Source organism: Chenopodium album, chromosome 14 (genome assembly GCF_948465745.1).
Source record: "Chenopodium album chromosome 14, dcCheAlbu1.1, whole genome shotgun sequence".
Classification (NCBI taxonomy): domain Eukaryota; kingdom Viridiplantae; phylum Streptophyta; class Magnoliopsida; order Caryophyllales; family Amaranthaceae; genus Chenopodium; species Chenopodium album.
Window position 1 is genome coordinate 36,571,324 of NC_137847.1, and position 22,613 is coordinate 36,593,936.

A 22,613-nucleotide genomic window follows, 5' to 3' on the forward strand; every position below is an offset into this window, starting at 1 on the left:
TGCCACAGCCTGTCAAAATCTAGGTGATTAAAATTTTCTAGGGGGCTATCAAAAGAATAAATCAAAGGCACGAAATGTACCTTCGCCTCCTCTGATATGCAACGTGGTGGAGCCAAACGCGGCATGTGACTCTCGCCATACTATGGTCCGGATGGATGTGACGCTGCCAATCCGTGCCAGCCGGCGATCTACTTAGGTGGACTCTCATGTCCATCTGGTCCAACATATGCCGTGGGGGACGAACATGAACGACAAAGGACTCTAAAGAGTGCTGAATCACAACTCTCTCACCTAGATACACCGCAACGTCATATGTCCCCTGAAAATAGCGACGTTGAGCTATATACTGCATAGCCCGTGCAGGAAGATCAAGACCGGCCCATGGCCAAAATTGGACCTCGGACCCCTACAAAATGAATACCCAAGAGATAGGATCCTACTAAGAAGCAAAAGAACGAAAATGTTAGGAAAAGCATACCGAGAGAATTAACTCTCGAACACGGGCGGTAGTAGTTTGGTCACTGTAGCGGCCTCCCTAACTAGTAGCAATGGGGAGCCCTCGAGGCGAAGGCCTCGCCGGTGAAAGAGACGGGAAGTACTCGTAGAACTAGACCTATAATAATAGGGAAGCATCAAGCAAGTGCTAAAACATATCTAAAGTAAACATTAGTAAGGAGAAACAAGGCATACCTCTACGATCCTTCAGAAACTAGAAAGTGTGACTTCCTCACCGAAGCTGCGATGGCGACAAGCGAGTCGCAATCCAAGCAGGAAGTCAGCATAGGCCATACTAGCCCAATCATATGTCCCGACCATATGAAGGTCACGAAGAGCAGGCTGGTTGTAGAGTAGCACTCAGTTACCCTTGTCAGGAGAGAAAGTCCCTGACAGAAGGATCAAATCAAAAATGCGCACCCGCTGCTCCGGGGTGGTCGCATCATCTCGGAAAGCCTCTACGAGCATAGTCCGACGAATGCATCGGTTGCTAATTTGTAACGGTTGAGCCTCGCCGCGAGCTCGAATAGCGATAGGACCGAGTAGCTCCTCTACCTCGGGAGAGAAAATGGTGATATCGCTGCCAAATGGAACTACAGCTGTTCGGAACTCTAGTTCAGTAATGAGAGTGAAGTCGACAGGAGTGATAGTCATCTCACCCCAAGGAAAATGAAAAGTGTTGGTGGTGTCCCAAAAGAACTCCACCAAGGCTCGAATCAAAAAATGGCTCGAGGACATGCAACTCCTCGTTGTTGCTAAAATAAGACTCGTGCATCTGCTCGATGGTGTCGTTGCCGGAGCCATGGCAACGAACTCGCTCGTCGGTCATCCCGAGTCGAACTCCCTCACAGATGTGCAACAGGGCGCAAAGTACAAGGTACGCCCATCCCACTCAGGGAACTCCCCTAGACCGGTGGAAGTACCCTCGCCTGTGTCGACAGGCACGTCCTCTCGGTGAGCCCCACGAGAGCGTGAGCCGGAACCACGTCGACGAGTCATGCTAATTACGCGAGCAAACAGTAAATCAAAGGTTCTATAGTATCTAAGGTTTGCCTAGCTGCATGATACTATGTTCGTCAAAAACAGAGTACGTAGTACCAAAACATTTGATTCGAGCAAAAATAGCACTTTCAAGCAATCAAACAATTTCTTGCAATACAAGGACAAATATTGTGACAAATTGAGCATGAATAGCTAGCAAAAACATGAAGAACAAGTCACATTGTTCTCACAAACTCAAATGGTTCAACAATGGAAAATCGCTCATTTCTTCACCAAATCGAGTCAAACAAGTCTCAAAACACTCCTAAGGTAATATACAAGCATAAACAAGCAATTTCATAGCATAAAATTGGACAAACAAAGCCAATTAAGCAATATAAGTTTCAAATTTTTCAGAAAACTATGAGAAAACAAGCATAAAATTCGCACAAAATAAAGTGAGTTTGAGCAAATTTTACATAGATCGGCAAACTAGAGATTGAGAGCTTTAATTTGCAAAAAATTTGAGTTAATTTCATTGAGAAACGAAGGAGAACGACCAAGAAGACGTTTTAAGCGAAACTGAGAAAAAAAGAGGCACGAAAAGCGAAAATGAGGAAGAAGGGGTTTAAATCCTGAAAAATCGACTCCAGTGCGATGCGACATGCCTGTCACGCTGCGACAAGCTTGGCGCACCGCGACAGTACGTGGCAGCGTGCGCTGGCCCTGATATGTCTATTTTGTATAGTGATTTACCCCCGTCCCTTGGTCATAATTAGTAGTGTCTTTGGCTCTTTAGAGCCACTTTTATTACTAATTTGTGTTTTCTAGTGTTTTCATTGTTTTGGTTGAGTTTTGTAGGAAATTGCACACTTGGAGCATTTTCTTAGGATTATTTGGAGCAACCACGAGCATTAGAAGAGCACGACCATATTTCGTAGCCCAATGCCGGTTAGAGTCATCAAACCGGTGATTAAGGGCTCGACATTTGAGAAACTGAGGCATTGGACATCGAGTATTCAAGCCCCTTAGAGGAAATTCGGATTGGGTTGAGTATCAAGGCCAAATCGAAGTCCAAAAAAGTGCCCAAGTGGCCTTGCCCGGTCAGGCATCCTTGCCCTGAGGCGCGCCTGATCGGGCGGGGCGGAAGAAGGAATAAGCTGCCCTTCGCCCGAGCTTGCGCCTGACTGGGTGCGAGAGAAACGTCCATGATGAAAAAGGCGGGCCCGGCCGGGCAGTTCTTTGCCCGACCGGGCGCGTGTCTTGAAGTTAATTCCGGCGATTTTTACTTAGATTTTAATTAGGATTTTTGATGTTTTATATAAATACGTTTTAGTTGCTTTTGATACAATTACCTCTCTTTCATTAGTTTAATCTTCTCTTAAGCTTAAACCTCTCTCTTGTTTCTCTCTCTACAACTTTGTTCCTTAATTCAATTCATAATTTCCGATTATCTATGCTAACGATTTCTTCTCTATTATTTTCAGTAATTTAATTTCTTAAATTCATCATGTCTTGTTTATTTTCTTTGATTAGTTTAGATTTAATTATGTGTTTGTAGTTTTCTTTCTAGGGTTTGTGGGGATCCATAAATAATATGAAGAGGTAATTTATTATTGTTGATTGTCAATGCTTGATTAATTTCCTATTGATTGATTTAATGCTATGCAATTAGATTAGGCCTGATTTAATTGTATGAGTTTTGCAATATTGATTCGAGATTCGAGAGATGAGAATTAATGTTTAGGCTTAGTTTTAATAAGCACGTTAATTTATAAGTGGTTAAGTCAAGATTTGAGAGATGCGATTTAATACCGGTAGATTAACTCTGTGATTGTAATACGTAGTGAAAGCCCTTTACGATCTGGTTAATTGATGCATTGATGATTGATTATTATGTTTTACCTTGGTTCATTATTTATTGGTGAACCTACCGTAGGCCTTTATTAATTTATTTCTCCTTACTTTAATCTCCTTAGTTTAATTCTTTTACAACAACAATTTGGTTACTTAATAATTTAGATTAATTTAATTAATTAGGAAAAAATTGACTTGTTTCCATGTGGTTCGACCCTACTTCCCTATCTACTTAGTTAGAGGGCTTAGGTAATTCTTTTGATTAGGAGATATGACTCTATCCTGTCAAAATTTGGCGTCGTTGCCGAGGAGACGATTTTATTTTAATTTCTGATTGTTTTGTAGTCTAGATTATTCCCCATATTCTTAGTAAATGCAAGTCCTTTGAGATAAATTTCTCATATTTGTCTTCTAGTTCTTTGTTTATGCCCAGGTGTTCCAAATCAGGTTATATCCCATTCGATCATGAGATTGAGCGTTCTTTTCATAGACAAAAGAATTTTAACAGGCAAATACTTGCAGGTTCTGGGGGTGATATTCCTAGAGACCCTCCATCTGATTCTTGTGATTTAGAAGTTTCTTAAGAACTAGAATTAGAATCAAAGATGACAAAAATCCACCTAAAAAGCTCAGCGATTATTTGTAGTCGTCCCTGACAGATTTTCCCCACCTTTCTCCTGCTCCAGATCTCGAGGGAGTACAATTCGAGATCAAACCCCAGTTCATAACGATGATTGAAAGGAAGCAATTTAGTGGAGCTAAGGGTGAAGACCCAAATCTTCATATTGCCGATTTATGTCAGTATTGCAATACTATTAGGCAAACTGGGGTCACACAGGACCAAATCAGGGAGATTCTTTTTCCCTTTTCTTTATGTGGAAAAGCTAAACTATGGTTTAATGGTTTGAATAGAACTGCACTTGATATTACTGACTGGGAAACTCTTGCTTTAAATTTTTACAATAAATATTACCCTGCGTAAAGAACAGCTTTACTAAGGAGTGCAATTAAAAAATTTGCCCAAGAGCCAGATGAAACTCTATATGAGGCTTGGGAAAGGTTCAAGGAGCTGCAGAGAGAGTGCCCCCACCATAATTTAGCACAGTGGCAGTTGATCCAAACTTTCTACAATGGGATTGGAAATTCATTTAGAACAATTTTAGATTCTGCGGCTAGTGGGAGGTTTATGAATCTTAATGTTGACGATGCAGGTCAAGTTATCAAAGATATGACAATTCACAATACCTAATATAGGAATCCAAGGGGTTTGCTAATAAGGGGAAACATAGTGTTGATTCCGTATCCTTTGTGCAAGCTCAATTAACCTCTATTTGTCAAAAATTGGATAATCTTAGTATTGCTAATGTAGCTAATGTTTCTGCTATTAATAATAATTCTAATAATGCTTTTTGTGAAAATTGTGGAATTGTAGGACATTGGGAACAAGATTGTAGGAGTTCCATGGAGCAAGTTAATGCCTTTCAAGCCTATAAGCAGAATGACCCATATTCCAACACCTATAATCCTAGGCTTCGGAACCATCCTTATCTTTCATAACGGAGTACCAATGTGCAAAACCCTCTACCCCAACAACAATCACAACAACAAGCACCACAACAACCACAGTAGAAATATTACCATCCCAACTCTAGCCAGAAAAATACTCCTCCACCTACTGACCCTGCCTTGTATGAAATTAGAGTATGCAAAAGCACATGGAGAGTAGGGATACTCAAATTGATTCGATCTTAGCTCATAATAAAATCAAGGATAATCAAATTGCGCAGATTTCCTCTACTCTACAAGCTCGTCAACAGGGAGCCCTACCATTGCAGCCAGTACAACCTACAGATCAAGCTTTAGCAATTACCCTGAGGAGTAGTTCACACTACGATGGGCCTCCTATGCCTAGAGATGGTGAACCTGTTTTAATGAAAATTGCTAATCCAAAATCTGTTATATCTAATGATTTTAACGCTAGCCCTGCAGGGCTTCAAGGTAGTACTAATATTTCTGATGCTACATTACAGGGTACAACTCCAGAAAAGGTTGCAACTCAAGATAAGAGTGGCGATGTTCAAAAACCAGTTATCAAACTACCATTCCCCAATTTGAAGACTAAATTGGATAAGCAGTTTGGTAAGTTTCCGGAGATGGTGAAAAATTTGCAGGTAACAATTCCTTTCACAGAGTTAATTACACAAATTCTTGCGTTTGCTAAGTTCATGAAAGAAATATTGACTAGGAAACGATCTATTAGTGAGGTAGAGATAGTCGTTTTTACTGCAGAATGTAGTGTTGTACTACAAAATAAATCTCCACCTAAACTAAAAGATCCGGGTAATTTCTCTATTCCTTGTCATATTGGCAATCTGATGATTGATAATGCATTATGTGATTTGGGTGCGCCCCTCCTTTCCCCCATGATTCCGTTTTTCTTCGTTCTTTTCCTTTTTATTTCTTTTTTTCTTTCTTTTTATCTTTTTCCCTCTTTACGTTTTCTCTTTCTAAAACAGGTGGCGCTTAGCCATACTAGGCTAATCCCTGAGTCAATGAGGACATTGTATGATTTTTGCTTGGGGGAGTTTTTGGATTGAGGTATGGTATCTTTCTTCTTCTTTTTCTTTTATTTTTGGTATTTTTAGTATATTGTTTTTTAAGTATAGATTTTATTGCTTTGAAAAGAAAAATACAAAAAAAATTTGAAAAATAAAAAAAGATACAAAAGTACGATCCAATGAATGATAAATCATGCTTCCCTGAGCCCTATACTTAAAAATTATTTTGATTCTTGGTATATGATGATGAACATTGTGGATAGGTTAGCCGTGATTTGATATTTGATTGCTTGGATACCCTAACATGCGTCAATTTTGTCCAAATGCTTGTGAATATAGTGCTTGATTAGTTGATTTGGTAAGGAATGTGTTTTATTTCCTGGTATGTCAATGAATTTGAATATTGGTTTGCAACTTTGAGTAATGTTTGTATGAATCATTATATTGCACATAGAGGAGGACGAAGGCATTTGTTCTTTTAGGTAGCCTTCAGAGAAAATTCGATACATTTGTTCCCTTCTTGCTACCCATGTTGTTGGCTTGACTTTTTGTTAATTATTGGCCACATTACAAGCCGTTTGAACCCCATTGGTTACTAGTCCCAAGCTTGGCTTGGAGGAGCTATTAGTTAGTGAGGTGAGGGAGTTTGTAGTGTGCTTGTTATTTGCACAATTTGGGTGGTTATGAGAAGTTGTTTTATTCTTGATCGTGTTTTGTTTTTTATGGTTTTGAAAGGTTAAATTCTTGAAAAAAAAAATAAAGGATGATAATGAAACTAAAAAGGAGTTCAAGAAAAAAAAAGTGAACTTCAAAAAAAAACAAAAAGAGCAAAAAGAGAAAAAATTGTTAAATGTTCAAATTTTCTAAGAGAAGGTTGATCAAAAGGAAATAAATGAGTTTCAATGAGAAAAAAATCAAGTTTGAAAGTTAAAGTTTGTTTATTCACTCAATTTTTGCATTGTTATATTTTTATGAGTGAAATTGTAAGTGTCGGGAATTATTGTTATAATTGGAGTTGTATTTGGTGAATTTTTGGTAAAGTTGAGTATGTTGGAGTTGTTTGGTCATTATTTATTTTTTACCTTGGGTTTTATTAGGATTTGGCTCCTTAAGCATGGCTTTACTCTCACATTTTCCCAAATTTATCCTACCTTTTACCCTAGCCTTACATTACAAGCTTTAAAGACCTTCCGACCTTTGTGCATAGAGTTGTGTGAATGTGAAATCAGTTGTTTATCAATGCAAAGGATGATTTGATATATTTCAAGTCGACTATTTAGGTTGAGTGCATGTCTCTTAAACACACGAGAGTGTGAGTTGGGAGGGCATTGTTCACATATAAAGGGGTTGGGATGGAGAGCGATCGAGTACATCTTTTACTCGCCACATAAATGAGAGTTGAGTGTGTGAGCACTAGTCTTGAATTCTATATGCTCTTATGGATTGCTCTACTTGACAATAGTTAGGGAGGATGAGTGATTGGATGGATGAGATTGGATGATGTTGAAGCATGTTTGTTAGATTTTCCTTGAATTGGTTGTTCTTGATTTTGATTATTTGGGGTGAGGCATGTTTTATTTATTCATTGATGAGCTCATTGCTTAGGGACAAGCAAAGGTTTGGCTTGGGGGAGTTTGATATGTCTATTTTATATAGTGATTTACCCCCGTCCCTTGGTCATAATTAGTAGTGTTTTTTGTTCTTTAGAGCCACTTTTATTACTAATTTGTGTTTTCTTGTGTTTTCGTAGTTTTGGTTGAGTTTTGTAGGAAATTGCACACTTGGAGCATTTTTCCGGGATTATTTGGAGCAACCACGAGCGTTAGAAGAGCAAGACCATCTTTCGTAGCCTAAGGCCGATTAGAGTCATCAAACCGGTGATTAAGGGCTCGACATTTGAGAAACCGAGGCATTGGACACCGAGTATTCAAGCCCCTTAGAGGAAATTCGGATTGGGTTGAGTATCAAGGCCCAATCGAAGTCCAAAGCAGTGCCCAAGTGGCCTTGCCCGGTCAGGCATCCTCGCCCGATCGGGCGAGGCGAAAGAAGGAATAAGCAGCCCTTCGCCCGAGCTCGCGCCCGACCTGGCGCAAAAGAAGCGTCCATGATGAAAAATGAGGGCCCGGCCCAGCAGTGCTTCGTCCGACCGGGCGTGTGTCTTGAAGTTAATTCTGGCGATTTTTACTTAGATTTTAATTAGGATTTTTGATGTTTTATATAAATACGTTTTAGTTGCTTTTGATACAATTACCTCTCTTTCATTAGTTTAATCTTCTCTTAAGCTTAAACTTCTCTCTTGTTTCTCTCTCTAGAACTTTGTTCCTTAATTCAATTCATAATTTCCGATTAACTTTGGTAATGATTTCTTCTCTATTAGTTTCAGTAATTTAATTTCATTAATTCATCATGTCTTGTTTATTTGCTTTGATTAGTTTAGATTTAATTACGTGTGAGTAGTTTTCTTTCTAGGGTTTGTGGGGATCCATAAATAATATGAACGGGTAATTTATTATTGTTGATTGTCAATGCTTGATTAATTTCCTATTGATTGATTTAATGCTATGCAATTAGATTAGGCCTGATTCAATTATATGAGTTTTACAATATTGATTTGAGATTCGAGAGATGAGAATTAATGTTTAGGCTTAGTTTTAATAAGCACGTTAATTTATAAGTGGTTAAGTCAAGATTCGAGATATGTGATTTAATACCGATAGATTAACTCTGTGATTGTAATACGTAGCAAAAGCCCTTTACGATCTGGTTAATTGATGCATTGATGATTAATTATTATGTTTTACCCTGTAATATTATTTATGGGTGAACCTATACCCTAGGTCTTTATTAATTGATTTCTCCTTACTTTAATCTCCTTAGTTTAATTCTTTTTGCAACAACAATTTGGTTACTTAATAATTTAGATTAATTTAATTAATTAGGAAAAAATTGACTTGTTTCCCTGTGGTTCGACCCTACTTCCCTATCTACTTTAGTTAGAGGACTTAGGTAATTCTTTTGATTAGGAGATACGACTCTATCCTGTCGAGCTCCCTTTCCTAAGCAATGCAATTTGTGGCCTCCATATTAATTTTTGTGGACCTCATGCAACAGTTTTGCGGTCCTTGGTACGCTAGTTAGCCCCTATAAGCAAATTGACATGATCAGTAGTCGGCTCGATTACAATCGCGGTAAGTGATCGGCATGATGATGATCGTCTCACTTAGCTTAAGCTGCTAAGCATTGGCTCATCGCAAGCACCAAGATATTGGTTCATAAAACGCAAACACCAAACGCACAGCAAAATTACAAGCAACGACACAACAAGCATTCCAACAAAGCACCAACAAACTGAGGATCAACAAGCACTGATCTTCGATAACTTTCCTAAGAAGGTTATCACGCAAAAATAGGAGATTTCTACAAGTAGAGTGATCTTTGATGATGTTCCCTAGGATGTGGAAGATCGTCATAAAAGCTAAAGATGGCTACAAGAAGAGTTATCTTCGACAGTTTTTCCTAAGATGAAAAAAATTGTCAAAAAGCAGAGGATGACTACAAGAAGAGTTATCTTCAATCGTGTTGCTTAAGATGTCGAAGATGGTCACAAAACGGCAGAAGAGTGCTACAAGCAGAGAAATCTTCGATGGTGTTCCCTAAGATGTGGAAGGTTGTCACAACGGAAAATGAAGGCAGCTACAAGCGGAGCAGTCTTCAAGCGATGTTTCCTAGCTTGAGGAAGGTCGTCACAACAAAATGAAGCAACAAAAACGGTTACCCCAGAGGCGTGTGCTTGACGGTGCAAAATACGCATTTCTAACTCTTTTATCTGTTTAACTAATGCTAGTTTGCAGGTATCGGCGTTACAAGAATGATTTAGGATTGACGAACGTTCTGAATCATTCTCCGTCCCTATCGATACTTTGACTTTTGTTTTCGAAACTTGCGTTTCTATAAACTCTGTCAAAGTGGGGGCTTCTGTAGACACCTAATTGTGTCTCCCCAAAACCAAACCCAGTGATGAATACCTTTCGCATCATTGATTATCGAACGAAGTGAAAGTGTGAAAAGTGTTGTGATGCGGTTGTTTTAATAAAATATTATCTTTCTCTTTTCGAAAATGTACCCTATTTATGAAAATATCCAGTCCAATTTAGTTTGGTCCATGATAAGGGTCCAATAATGGTGTAGTTTTATTGGGCTCGAAAAGAGCTTTCTAACGATATATTATAAGCCCAATTCCGATGAATAATGAGGAAGTTATGGCCAAAATACTAAATTGGGCCTGAAATGTTTTTATGGCCCTATGATCTAGTGGAGGGCCCATTAATTAATGTCCTAAAATTATTAAGATTGATTTTAATCTTCTAGAATAATCTAGAAGGTTATTTTGAGTTCTAATGGGATTAGGATTAATAATTATATATTTTATGAAAATAAAGAATTCTATTTGGATTAAAACAAGTGTTTTAAAGAGATTAAATCTGATTTTCAAAGATAAGTACGGATGTTAATAAATCGAATTTAATTAGATTAAGGATTCCGTACAGATGTTTAGAAAACGCGTGAACCATCGCGAAATGACAAAACTAGCGCCCAACGACAAGGCTGTCGCGTCGCGCTGGACCCTATTGTTATGCGACAGAGGCAGTTTTATTCCAGATGGGATTCGGTCTTTTTCTGATCGTTTCCGGACTATTTTTCTTATAAATAGGGTCGTATTTCCCTGTTTTTATTCATTCACAATCGTCAACAATCATCTAATTCTATTCTCTTCTCTCTCTCTTAAGCTAGTAGCTTATTCTTTCTCCCTCTTTCTAAGCCTTCTCTTTTCAAATAAAAATACTGCGTTCACGAATTCTAGACATACCTAGCCAAGCTCGAAGTTACCTTCGCCTTAGACGTGAAAGGTTGATAATTTCTGACTGTTTGGTCCCAAATTCCTATTTCAATTAATTAATCGTTTGATTTAATATTTTCCTTGAAGTTACTAACATGTGTATTGTTTTAATAGAAAGAGATACGAGGTAACAAAGTAAGTAGTTTTATTGATAAATCTTTAGAAAGCATGCTTATATTATTTTAATTCCTAGTATCATGTTAGGATGTTATTTATTGGTTTCTAGTATCATGTTTAGGTTGCTTCCTATTCTTTCTTTTATCATGTTAGTATCATGTTAAGGATAAAGCTTTGATCTTTATTGTTTAGTGACATGCTAGGACTTGTTATTAATCATGTTAGTATCATTCCTAGGATCTTGCTAATATTATTATGCTTTGAGAATATTATTATGATGATAATTATCATTATTATTATGCTACTTGATATATTATTGTTGTCGCTTGATCACGACCTCTCTTGCAGGATTAAAGGGAATTTGTACTTGTAATCACACTTAATAAGATAATTAATAATTTTATTTAGGCTAATATGATTATAATTCAAGTGATCTCCAATAATAGATTTGTTTGCGCATTAATATTCAACCAACATAGATTAAACAGGTTTAGGATTAATATATTGATTGTATGGTAGTCAGAAAGCGCACATGAATATGAGAAGAATAAAGTAGAGGCCTATTTTAGGGCAGGTTCAATCTCTTTTAGGTTGGATTTGTACCTTCATCCCCGAATATCCAATCATGGTTCCATACCACTATGGAGTTAGCGATCTCATGGATCGTGAAGGGGTGTAACCTTCACCCTGTGAATGGTTACAAGTTCCTAAAACTTGTTGGCGACTCTTTTTCTCTAGCTTCCTTCCCTTTGGACGCCACCATACTTAAGTGTATGATCACAGTGGGGCACAAGTGTGGGATGCTTGATATATTCCCTACAGCGGTATTATGGTAAGATTCGATTTTATATTTTTATGAAATTCTGAATCTTTTGCAAGCGCATCACTAGCAGTTGCGCTGGATGTCACGCGCAATTGATTAACTTACGCGCGCTAGACCAGCGCGACTCATTGAGATGGGCGCAGATTTCTCTGCGGCAGCATTGATTTTTAACCTATACGCCTCTAAATCCGTCATAATTAGATTTTAACCTCGGGTTTAAGCCTAATTATGATCATACTTAGTTATTTTGGATCTTAATTTTGTTTTGGGTTAGGCTAGTCATTTTGCATTCTTGTGATTTAATCAGTTGTGCATAAGCATTCTTCACGTTGATCCAACATAAAGATGGTTTTATTTATCATCATAGCACTTCCTGTCGGGAAATGAGGCCAAAAGTAGATGTCTACAGTTAGCCCCCACTTTGATCGAATTTAGAATAGACGAGGATCAAAGTAATTAAGGAAATAAATCCGAGAATATTTCGGTAAGGTTAAGGATGTCGAAACGATCCTTGATTTGCTAAGCGTTTGAGACAAGTAGCTATTAAGGCTAAAAAAAAGCATTTTCTAGTCTTAACACGCTAAAGAATCTAAATTGATCCTTTGCAAATGTAGAACGCTTTTACAAGTAAAAGTTGTCCTAGGTGATGATATGTCATGAGAAGAAATCGGTTTAAAAAGGATTAAAGGGGATGATATCCTCTCAATTATAGCATCGTTGATCTAAAGTCCCTCAATATGTCATTGAAACTTTAGCCTGATTTTAACAAGTTAAAAAGATGATAAAAGGGGAGGTGTTTCGGCATTCGTAAACTAACTTATGAATAAAGTCCTTAACACTCGCTTGTCAAGACACAGTATTCGATGTCCACAAGATAGAAATACATGTCTCAGGGCTGGAGGCATATATCCAAATCCAGTGAGAGAGAAGAAAATCGGCGACTTTCTCAGCAGTTTTGTCCACAAGATGAAAACACGTGTCTCAGGACTGGGGGCATGTGTCTAAATAGATGCGACATCGCACATCACTCTTTATACAGGGGGTGGATGGACACCCTAACTTTCGGTAAGCTAGTAAGCTCACTAACTACCGTATTTGCTTCCAATCGAGAATGTGCCTTGTCCTCGATGGTTCGGCGGCCAATCGACTCATTTGGCTAACGCCTAAAGAAATTCTATATTTTAGCTACGAGAGGTAGATCACGTTGGCTGGGAAGAGGTGAAATTTTACGCAACACCTACGCCATAAAATTTTTCGCTGTATGATAACGCCATCCTTTTTACTATGACTGCTAAAAAGAAAGAAAAGAATGTGACATTTCTAAAGTCAGTACATTAAAATGACAAACCTGTCTACGGGAGTTTTTACGTAAAGCACCACTACGGAACGTCTTAAGACACGCTCACGAAAAACGTCGAAAACGTATGCTTAGGGCAGGCACAAAGCACGGTGTGCATGCAGGATGATGCAAAAAACTATCAAAGAAGAAAATAAACTACAAAAGGCAAAGCAATTAAAAAGATTTCGATAATTTACGCGCCATTACCTCTAACAACGAGGAAAAACCGTTAAAAATCAATTAAACGAATCGAAATCTGAATACCTGTTTTTTAAGTGACAAGTATCTGCGCGCAACTCAGTGGGTCACGCTGGCCAGGGGCGCGCATCGTTCTGAGTTGCCCTGGGCTTTCACGCGCAACTGATTAAGTTGTGCGCGACATTTAAATTAGCAAAAAGAAAATCGCTGAGTGCGATTTTTCATTTTGCTCTAACGCTCCTTCCTTCGCCATTTTAACTTCTTTCTCTCTCTAAAAAGCTTGAATTTCTTTTTTTTTTAAAGCTAAAGGAATTAGATCTTGTCCCTCATTCATATTTGCCACAATTCAATATAAGTTTATACTAATTTTTGTTCGTTTTTTGGCTGAATTTGGGCGATTTTCGAACCGTAAAACCCCAAAATTCGAATTTGGGGCTTTTCAATTTGCTCCATAATTCTTGAAACTGTTTGTTCCATGTTGTTATACCGTGTTTAAGGAGTGTTTTGCAACAATTTTCATGAAAAATGGTTGAGTATTGAACCTTGTATGAGCATTTGTTTGCTTAAATAAGTTCTTAACTTCTTTCTTCGAATTTTAGTTCGAATTTGTGGTTTTGTTTGCTCGTTTTGGTTATACTTGTTGATTATGAAGCAATTTATAGTTTTAAAAAACTACTATTACTTTGATGAATCATGTTTTGAAGATTTTGAATCCGAAATATGGCGCGAAGTATACATTTAGCTTGTTTTTGCCATGTTCTAACCTCAAGATTGTTTGGAAAACGATAATTATGTTTATGTTATTATTATTCATCTATAAGTAGTTGATTCTTTGAGACTTAGAAATATAATCTTTAGAATAATTTAGTTGAAACTTGTATAAGATGGCTTTTATGAGTGTTCAAAGCCCCCATTTACTGAGTTTAACTACAAGTATCGTAGCCCCCAAGCGTGGGTGGCATTCAATTTTAGGATGTTGCTGTCTCGTCAGCCGTTATGCTGCGAAATGGGTCTAGAACACGTGTATTACTTTTTTAGAAAGAAAATAAACTAATAAGGGATTTTATCCGTTATAACATGGATTCTCCTTCGTTTGTAGATGCTGAGGAGGACTTAGGAGGACCAGTGCCTGACGAGGCAGTTCGCCCTCGAAAGAGGGTGACATGTCCTCATGAGGAGGTTCGAGAGCGACGCGTCGAGACCGATCGACGTCGCCAGGAGGATGTGGTCTGGGAGGCTTCTCCCAACTAGGACCCTCAAGTCCTTAAGTGGGACCCAGACCATCACGTTTCGATTCGGAGTTGGCGCGGCATAGTGAGTTCTTTTTGCTTCTCCGTCTTTTATCATCGTTTCTTCTTTTTTCAAAGTCGTAATCGTATTTTTTTTGTATATTTTCTTTTAGAGCGAGCCTAGCATGCGTGTGTACAGCTCGGGTGACTTGAGAGGTCGCTTCGAGAGTTTACCCGATGTGGTAAAGGATATAGTGGAGCTTTCGGGGATCAGCCCCCCAGCAGGCGGCTCTTCGGGATCTATCGAGTCAGCCTGCATCGTCAGCTTTTCTTTCGTGGGTTGCTGGAGTTTTGGAGGGATTCCACCAACAATTTCCACTTCCCATGGGGAGAGATGACAGTTACCCCTTTCGATTTCTCTATGATTACGGGCTTTCCTTTGGAGGTGAGCCTGTGGTTATGGAGACCGTAAAGGGGGGTCAGACGAGAGGCTGCGTGACCTTGTGGGGGACTGTCTTGCGGCGGCCCTTCATCTGTACGCGCAATCTTGTTCGTACTCGGTTCTTGCCGACGAGCTATCGGCTGACAAGGGTTGAGGTAGTGTACACCTGAGCAGCTGGCTCGGATATACATTGCTCACGTTCTTTCCGTCATTGTCTTGAGTGATCGGGGAGAGCGTTTCGCTATTGGGTTACTTGTTTGCCTCAATGATTTGGGGCAAGTAGGTAATCTGAGTTGGGTAAAGGTGTCGTATGCCCTTATGGTTACAGCTATGGGTAAGACGACCCGGGTGATGGATTCCGCGGCAACTACTGAGGTGCCTCGGATCTCCATTTAGTGGCATGGTCGTATATTTGAGGTGCGTATTTGCCTTAATCTTTTTATCTTAATCACCATTTTCGCTTTTTGATCTTATTTTTTCTCTCTTTTCTTTTTGGCTTGGTGGTACTCGTACTTGCCTTTCTTAGCCCCTATGATACTTGGGGAAGCTCGTTTTCCTACTGGCCATCGTCTGGTCACGATTAGGAAGAAACGAGCGACTTTAGTCGGCGACTTTCGCTAGAGGATTCTTTTGGTGACTCGTGCGTCGGTGAGTATTTCGACAACACACATGTTCATATATGCGTATGTTTTTTGAATGATTTTCTCATGTGGTTTGTGTTTTATAGATCGATTTCCGTCCTTGGAGTTTGATCGTCAAGGTCCCTGAGGCTGTCCGGTCAGGCATGGTCCGCTGCCGTTTCCGGGCCATTTATTAGGGACTCTCTATGCTCTAGAGGACAGACGCTTGATTCTTAGGCGAGCGTGTTCTCTAGCAGTCTTCATCCGAGGAGCCTTTAGTTCCTGCGGACCCTCCGATCTGGATGCTGCGTCCGACCTGTTGTCTACCGAGGATCGAGCTCAGGCGATCCATGGTTATCTAGTGGAGCAGCTGGTGCTGCCGGGTGCATCTTACCCGACGTTTCTTGCATCTAGGCTGACTCCTTTTCCAGCTTTTGTTCTGGTTAGTACTCTCTTTTTTTTGTTATTATTATTATAATTATTATTATTATTATTATTATTATTATTATTATTATTATTATTATTATTATTTATTATTTCTATTTTCGGAACCTTGACTATTTTATTATCGTATTTTCAGCGAGTCGAGCTGGGTGATTGGGTGCCTCCCACAGGGCGGAGATCACGTATACTGACGCTTTTGGGTCGGTAATTCGTGAGATTCTTCCAGCGGCGGAGGATGAGGACATACCGTTTGTACCGGAGACGGTTGAGTCGGTATGTTTATTTTGTACATGTATATATATTTTTTTATATATCATATACATTTATTTGATAATTGTCCTTATATATTTTTTTTGGAACAGGTTCCACGAGAGACCGTGAACGGTATAGTGAGGACTATGCGTGCTTTCTAAGTTGCATATCGGAGAGCCCTCGTGGCATTATCATGCCATTATCATCGGATGGTTGCGGTAAGTTTGTTTGCTTCTCTTTTTTTTAACAAACTTATTACACGTTTTGTGTATTAATCTTTGTTTTGGATTTTGCAGGATGTACAGCAGCCTTCCTGGAGCCGCCGAGCATCTTGACTTCCATTTTATATATTTTTTTAGCTTATAGAAAAATGTACATGTTTATATCTTTTACTGTTGTACATATGATACACATTTTTTTTGTATATATATCATATTTTTATTTCCATAAGTATGTTAATTCGAAAAAAATTTCCGAGGGAGGGAAAGGGTTCCCGACTTACCCCCCTCGAAAAAATAACAAAAAAGAAAAGAAAAGGAAAAACGAAAAGAAAAAACAAATAAAAGGGAAGAAAAAAAAGTTGAAAGGATAAAAAGAAAATAAAATAGAATAAAAGAAAATAAAAAAGGAAGTTAGAAACAAAGAAAAAGAAAAAACAAAATAAAAAGAAAATAAAGAAAGGAAACAAGACTAACAAAGGCAAGCGTATGGATAAGTCATAAGATTTCGTTGATATTCCACTATTTTGTAGTGCAAAATACGGAAATAAACTAAACAACATGTCGCGACAGAATATGGCACGCGCAACTGGATGGGTGGCGCGCGGCTGTCACGCGCATGTCAATTGGTTGCGCGTGGCAGGCGCGCGCAACTTATGTGATGTGCGCGCCACCTGCAGGTGACCTTTCCTTGGCAAAAATTGCCGAAAAAATTGCCCTGTTTTTGTCTATTTAAACGTGGTTTTCGTGTAGGGTTTTGATCATCTCACATCCATTCGTTAGTAGTACTATCGGGAAAATTATTGTTCTCTTTCTACCCGTTCCTTTTCTCTTTTTTATGGTTTGAACAATGGTAAAAACCTTTGCACAACGTTTTAACATTGGGTAACTTCCCTTTAACCCGAGGATAAATTAGCTTTTAAATTATACCACCTTGACCCCCTATTGAGCTATATGCAACTTAATATAAACTTTGATTTCCTCCATGCTGCAGTTAATCATTAGGACTCGAACCACCATCTTTTCCTCTTTAAAGGGGATGAAATGTCCCATTACCTGGCGAGTTTGAGGCTCTACTAGGCTTCCCTGCAAATACTCTCCCCGTGACAAATGGCCCTAACTTGTCAGATTTCAAACCTGTGTTTCAAAGATTTTTCGGCTTGAATGACAATGATATGGCCAACATTGGGACAGAAGAAGGCGTGAATTTAATTCAATTTATTGAACACTTCGTTGCCCCTTGTGACAACTTTACTAAACAACGTTTTAAAATTCGTGCTTTATGTTTTTGTCTTGTTGTCAATTGTTTGCTTAGCACAAGTAAAGAGAATAGAGATTATTCCATGGTGTCCGTAGTGGAGAAAATAGAGGGGTGTCACTCACCCGCTCCCTTAGCTTTGGCGGAAACTATTCTTTGCTTGAATCGCCTTAGAGGAAACCCTAACGAGAACGGTTCACGGGAAGTCCACTCCTATTACACGTACGGTTTTTTTTTCCTTTATCAACGTCATATTTTAGCATAACCCATAAAGTTGCGCTGGTTTGACCAGCGCAATCATCTGGGATGCGCGCGAGTGGGGCGCGCAACTAGATGTGATGCGCGCGCCACCTGCTGGTGTAATATCGCAAATTAATTTTTCTTTTTTCTTTTTTTTTCCAGATTTGCCTCACGGAGCGCTTGCGAATCGTTGATCAGCCACAAAATCTTGTGGCTAACGGAGTGAGAACATACCCTGGTCGTCGCATTCTTTACATACATAAGAATGAAGAAGAACGGACGTCGTTTTTCTGTCATGGGGTTCCTAACATACGCTTCGTGATTCCTTGGTGGAACATAAGTAGTATGATCGGGAATAGTGTTAAGTGTCCCTACATTAGGCTTTTAGGCCTTTCTAGTACTACTTACATCTTTCCTTGCAAGGTAATGAGATAGTTTGGGATGAAACAAGTTATTCCCCCTTAGGATTGTGATGCCCCTAAGGACGTGATCTTTAAACCTAAACGAATTCCCCGTTAGACGGAATATTGGTCTAGTCTTACCAAGTGGATGGTACAAAATCTCACAGCGAGCATAATACTATCTTCCTTTTACAAAGCTTGGATGAATGCGACAGACAAAGGAGAGTTAAACAAGGCTTGAACACAAAATCAAGACGCCTCGACTCGCAATACAAGCCTTCGATGCATACGGCCACTACTACTCTTTCCAATGGCCAAAACAAAGGAGTGAGAAGAAAGTTAGACTTCTCCTCATCACCTAAGGCTCGTTCAAGGGAACCTAAAAGGAAGGCTCCTCCTAAACTCGCGCAACAAGGCGTGAAGATTAAGGAACCTTCATCGAATACTCGCAAAAAGGCTCCAACAAAGGTTAAGGACAAAGGAAAGAGAGTTGAAAAGGCCCCAATTCCTAGTTGCAAAATAACGTTTGGGTCAAGAAGAAGGGCGAAGGGGAATCTCTAAGGTTGTTAAACGCACTGCGATGGAAACTACTCCTCCGTCGATTGAGGATATAGTAAAACCTTAGAGTGTTAGACAATATAAGTAGTTTATTTTGTTTTGTATAAAGTGTAATCACTACTATGTTTTTTTTTAATTACTTATTATCTAATTCTATAATGTCTTTTGAACTTTGATTGGAATAAAAATGAGCTCCCTTTTTTTTTATATGACCGAATCATAAAGATTGCCTACGTATTCGTATCACGAAATTAGGTCTTTGCATAGTTCTTTGCAAAAAGTTATACTATTATTTTCTTAAAAAAATTTCTTTAATCCTACTTGTAGAAATTAAATGAAAAATTAATCAAACTTTGTTTAATAACTTAAATCAAAGTTTAATTTTTTTGTTTTTCGACTATACATAAATTTTGAAAAACGCCCTAATTTTATCGCTAGTAAAAAAAAATCAAAATTTTATTCGAGCGTAAAATTCTGGTAGTTCGTCATCAGGTGGCGCGCGCAACGTCCAAGGCCGCGCGTGCCTGTCGCGCGCAACTGATTTTGTTGCGCGTGACATTCGCGCGCAACTGATTTAGTTGCGCGACACCTGTGCTACGAATGTTTTTTTTAAAAAAAATATAAATCATATTATTACCCCCCAAGTGTGAAGAGTTTTTCGTAATGTTTGAAAAAATCTAAACACTTTGAACGGTATGTGTTTGTTTGTTTGTTTTATTACCCCTCCCCAAGTGTTATGAGCTTTACCGTGTGATTCGGTAAAGCGCATAACACTTAGAATCTTTATTTGAATGCTAAGAGACATGATTGTTAATGAATGAACGAGTTTATCCGGTTTTTCATATGTAATATTTTTTAAGTCGATCAATGTTTAATAATTGGCGGATTTCATCGCCACCAATATCCATTAATCTGACAGCTCCTCCTGATAGAATTTCAATTACGCGGTATGGTCCTATCCAATTGGGTTTGAATTTCCCTCTTGGATCAGTTGGTGGACCCTTAACCTCTTTTAGTACAAAGTCACCTTCTTTAATATATTGAGGTCGTACCCTTTTGTTAATGTGTTGCATTGTTGGTAGACTTGTACATGATGCAAAGCTTTTAATTGTCGTTCGTCGAAAAATAAAAGCTCTTCATACCTCACCCTTACCCAATTAGCTTCCGGTAGCTTACTTTCGAGTACGATGCGTAAGGATGGTATTTCTAGTTCAACTGGTTGAACTGCGTCCATTCTGAAAACTAAGGAGTATGGAGTTACTCCTATGATGTTCGTATGGATGTTCTATAACCCAATATGGCGAAGTGTAGTTTATTCGGCTCCTTATAATTTTCTACCATTTTATTAATGATGACTATTATGTTTTTATTCGCTGATTCTACAGCTCCGTTCATTTGAGGTCTATATGGAAATGAATGATGATGTTTTACTTTATAACGAGCTAAGAGGGTCTCAACTTCTGCTTTGAATTAATATCCCTGGTCACTAATCGGTTCGTGTGGAACTCCATATCTACAAAATATGTTTCGTTCGAGAAACTTTGCAACATGTTTAGAAGTGATGTTAAAGTAAGAAGCGGCCTCAATCCACTTAGTAAAGTAATCGATGGCTACTAGTATGTACTCGTGTCCTCTTGCTCCTGTTGGAGAAAATTTACCAATTATGTCAATTCCCCAAGTTGAGAAAGGCCAAGGGGAAGTGAGGTTATACAGTTCGGATGGTGGAAGGTGTTGTAAATTAGCGAACATTTGGCATTCTGGACATTTCTTGACATATTGTATACAATCATGTTCCATATTGGACCAGAAGTACCCTTGTCGTGAGATTATTTTAGCAAGCATTTTTCCATTCATGTGAGGTCCACAAACACCTTTGTGAGTATTCTCCATAAGGCGTGTGGATTCGGGTTGGTCTATACACAATAAGCTTTGACCATTAGGTCCCTTTTTGCATAATTGACCATTTAATAAACCATATTGGACTGTGAGTGTTCTCAAAGCTCGCTGGTCTTTCGATTAAGTACTTCAGGATATGTGCCATGAGTAATGTATTGGAGGATATGATCATACCAAGGATTGTCTCCCTCGATGTCATTTATTTCCTCTATTGCGTTGCAATAAGCTGGTTCTTCTCTTCTGTCAATGCATAATGGCATCATATTTAAGTGATCTGGAATGTTGATCATTGAGGCTAATTTTGCTAGCGCATTGGCAAATTAATTCTCATCCCTTGGGAGATATTTGATGCTAATATAATCAAAATGCTCGATGAGTTACTCTAGGTGTGCTTGGTATAATATCATTGTGGAGTTCTTTATTTTCCTTTTTTTAAGTATATGATTTATTATCAAACTAGAATCTCCATATACCTCTAATTTTTGCACACCTATGCTAGCTGCTACTTCTATTTCAATAATGCACGCTTCATATTTCGCGGCATTATTAGTAACCTCAAAGTCTAGTTTGACAAAGATTGGAGTATGTGCTCCTTCTGGACTTATGAGTAACACTCCTACACCACATCCTTTTTTATTGGATGCACCGTCAAAGTACATTACCCACTAGTAATCTTGTGTCATGAGAATCTCTTCATCCGGAAGATGAGTAGTTTCTAAATAACTTGTTTGAATAGGATGTTGAGCCAGAAAATTGGATATTACTTTTCCTTTTATTGATTTTTCAAGAATATATTTTAGTTCGAATTCGGCCAACATTATCAACCACTTGGATATTCTTCCTTGTATGGATGGTTGTTCAAACAAATACTTTATCAGATTTTGTTGCGAAATCACATGAGTGGTGTGGGGTAGCATATAATGTCGTAGTTTTTTAGTTGCCCACACTAATGCTAAACTTGTTTTTTCCAAAGTGCTATATTTTGTTTCGTATTGGATGAATTTTTTGCTTATATAATATATTGCACGCTCGACTTTTTCTATCTCTTGTGCTAACATGGCTCCTGTGGCCGTATCTATAACTGTGATGTATAGCCTAAGAGGTAGTTTGGGTGCTGGTGGTGCTAAAACTGGTGGACTTTTAAGATAATTTTTGATTTTCTCAAAGGCCTCTTGGCATTGATCGTCCCATTCACGTTTATCCTTTTTTTCAGTTTTTTAAATATGGGCTCAAAAGTCATCGTCAACTTATTGGTAAATCGACTAATGTACTATAGTTTACCAAGGAACCCCCTTATTTCCTTTTCTGTTTGAGGGGGAGACATGTCAACAATTGCCTTTATTTTTAAGGGATCGATCTCAATACCACGTGTGCTTACTACGTATCCGAGTAACTTGCCAGACGTTACTGCAAAGGCGCATTTTTGTGGATTCAATCGCATTATATATCCTTTTATGCGAGTGAAGAATTTGCGTAAAGCTTTTATGTATCCCATTCTATTTTTAAACTTCACGATCATATCATCCACATACACTTCTATTTCTTTATGCCTCATATCATGCAAGAGAGTCGAAGCCGTTTTCTGGTACTGTGATAATTCACTTAAGTATGGTGGCGTCCAAAGGGAAGAAAGCTAGAGTAAAAGAGTGGCTAACAAGTTTTAGGAACTTGTAAGCCGTTCACAGGGTGAAGGTTACACCCCCTCACGATCCATGAGATTGCTAAATCCATAGTGGTCTGGAACCATGACTGGATATTCGGGGATGAAGGTACAAATCCAACCAAAAAGA

At 38.6% G+C, this 22,613-nt stretch overlaps 1 non-coding gene across 1 annotated transcript; it reads right to left on the reverse strand.

Moving 5' to 3' along the window:
* Nucleotides 1-4,324: 4,324 nt before the first annotated feature.
* On the reverse strand, nt 4,325-4,431 carry LOC145580501 (small nucleolar RNA R71). Its single transcript, XR_014099526.1, has one exon. It is a non-coding gene; the product is annotated as a small nucleolar RNA R71 (small nucleolar RNA).
* Between the last annotated feature and the right edge of the window lie 18,182 nt (nt 4,432-22,613).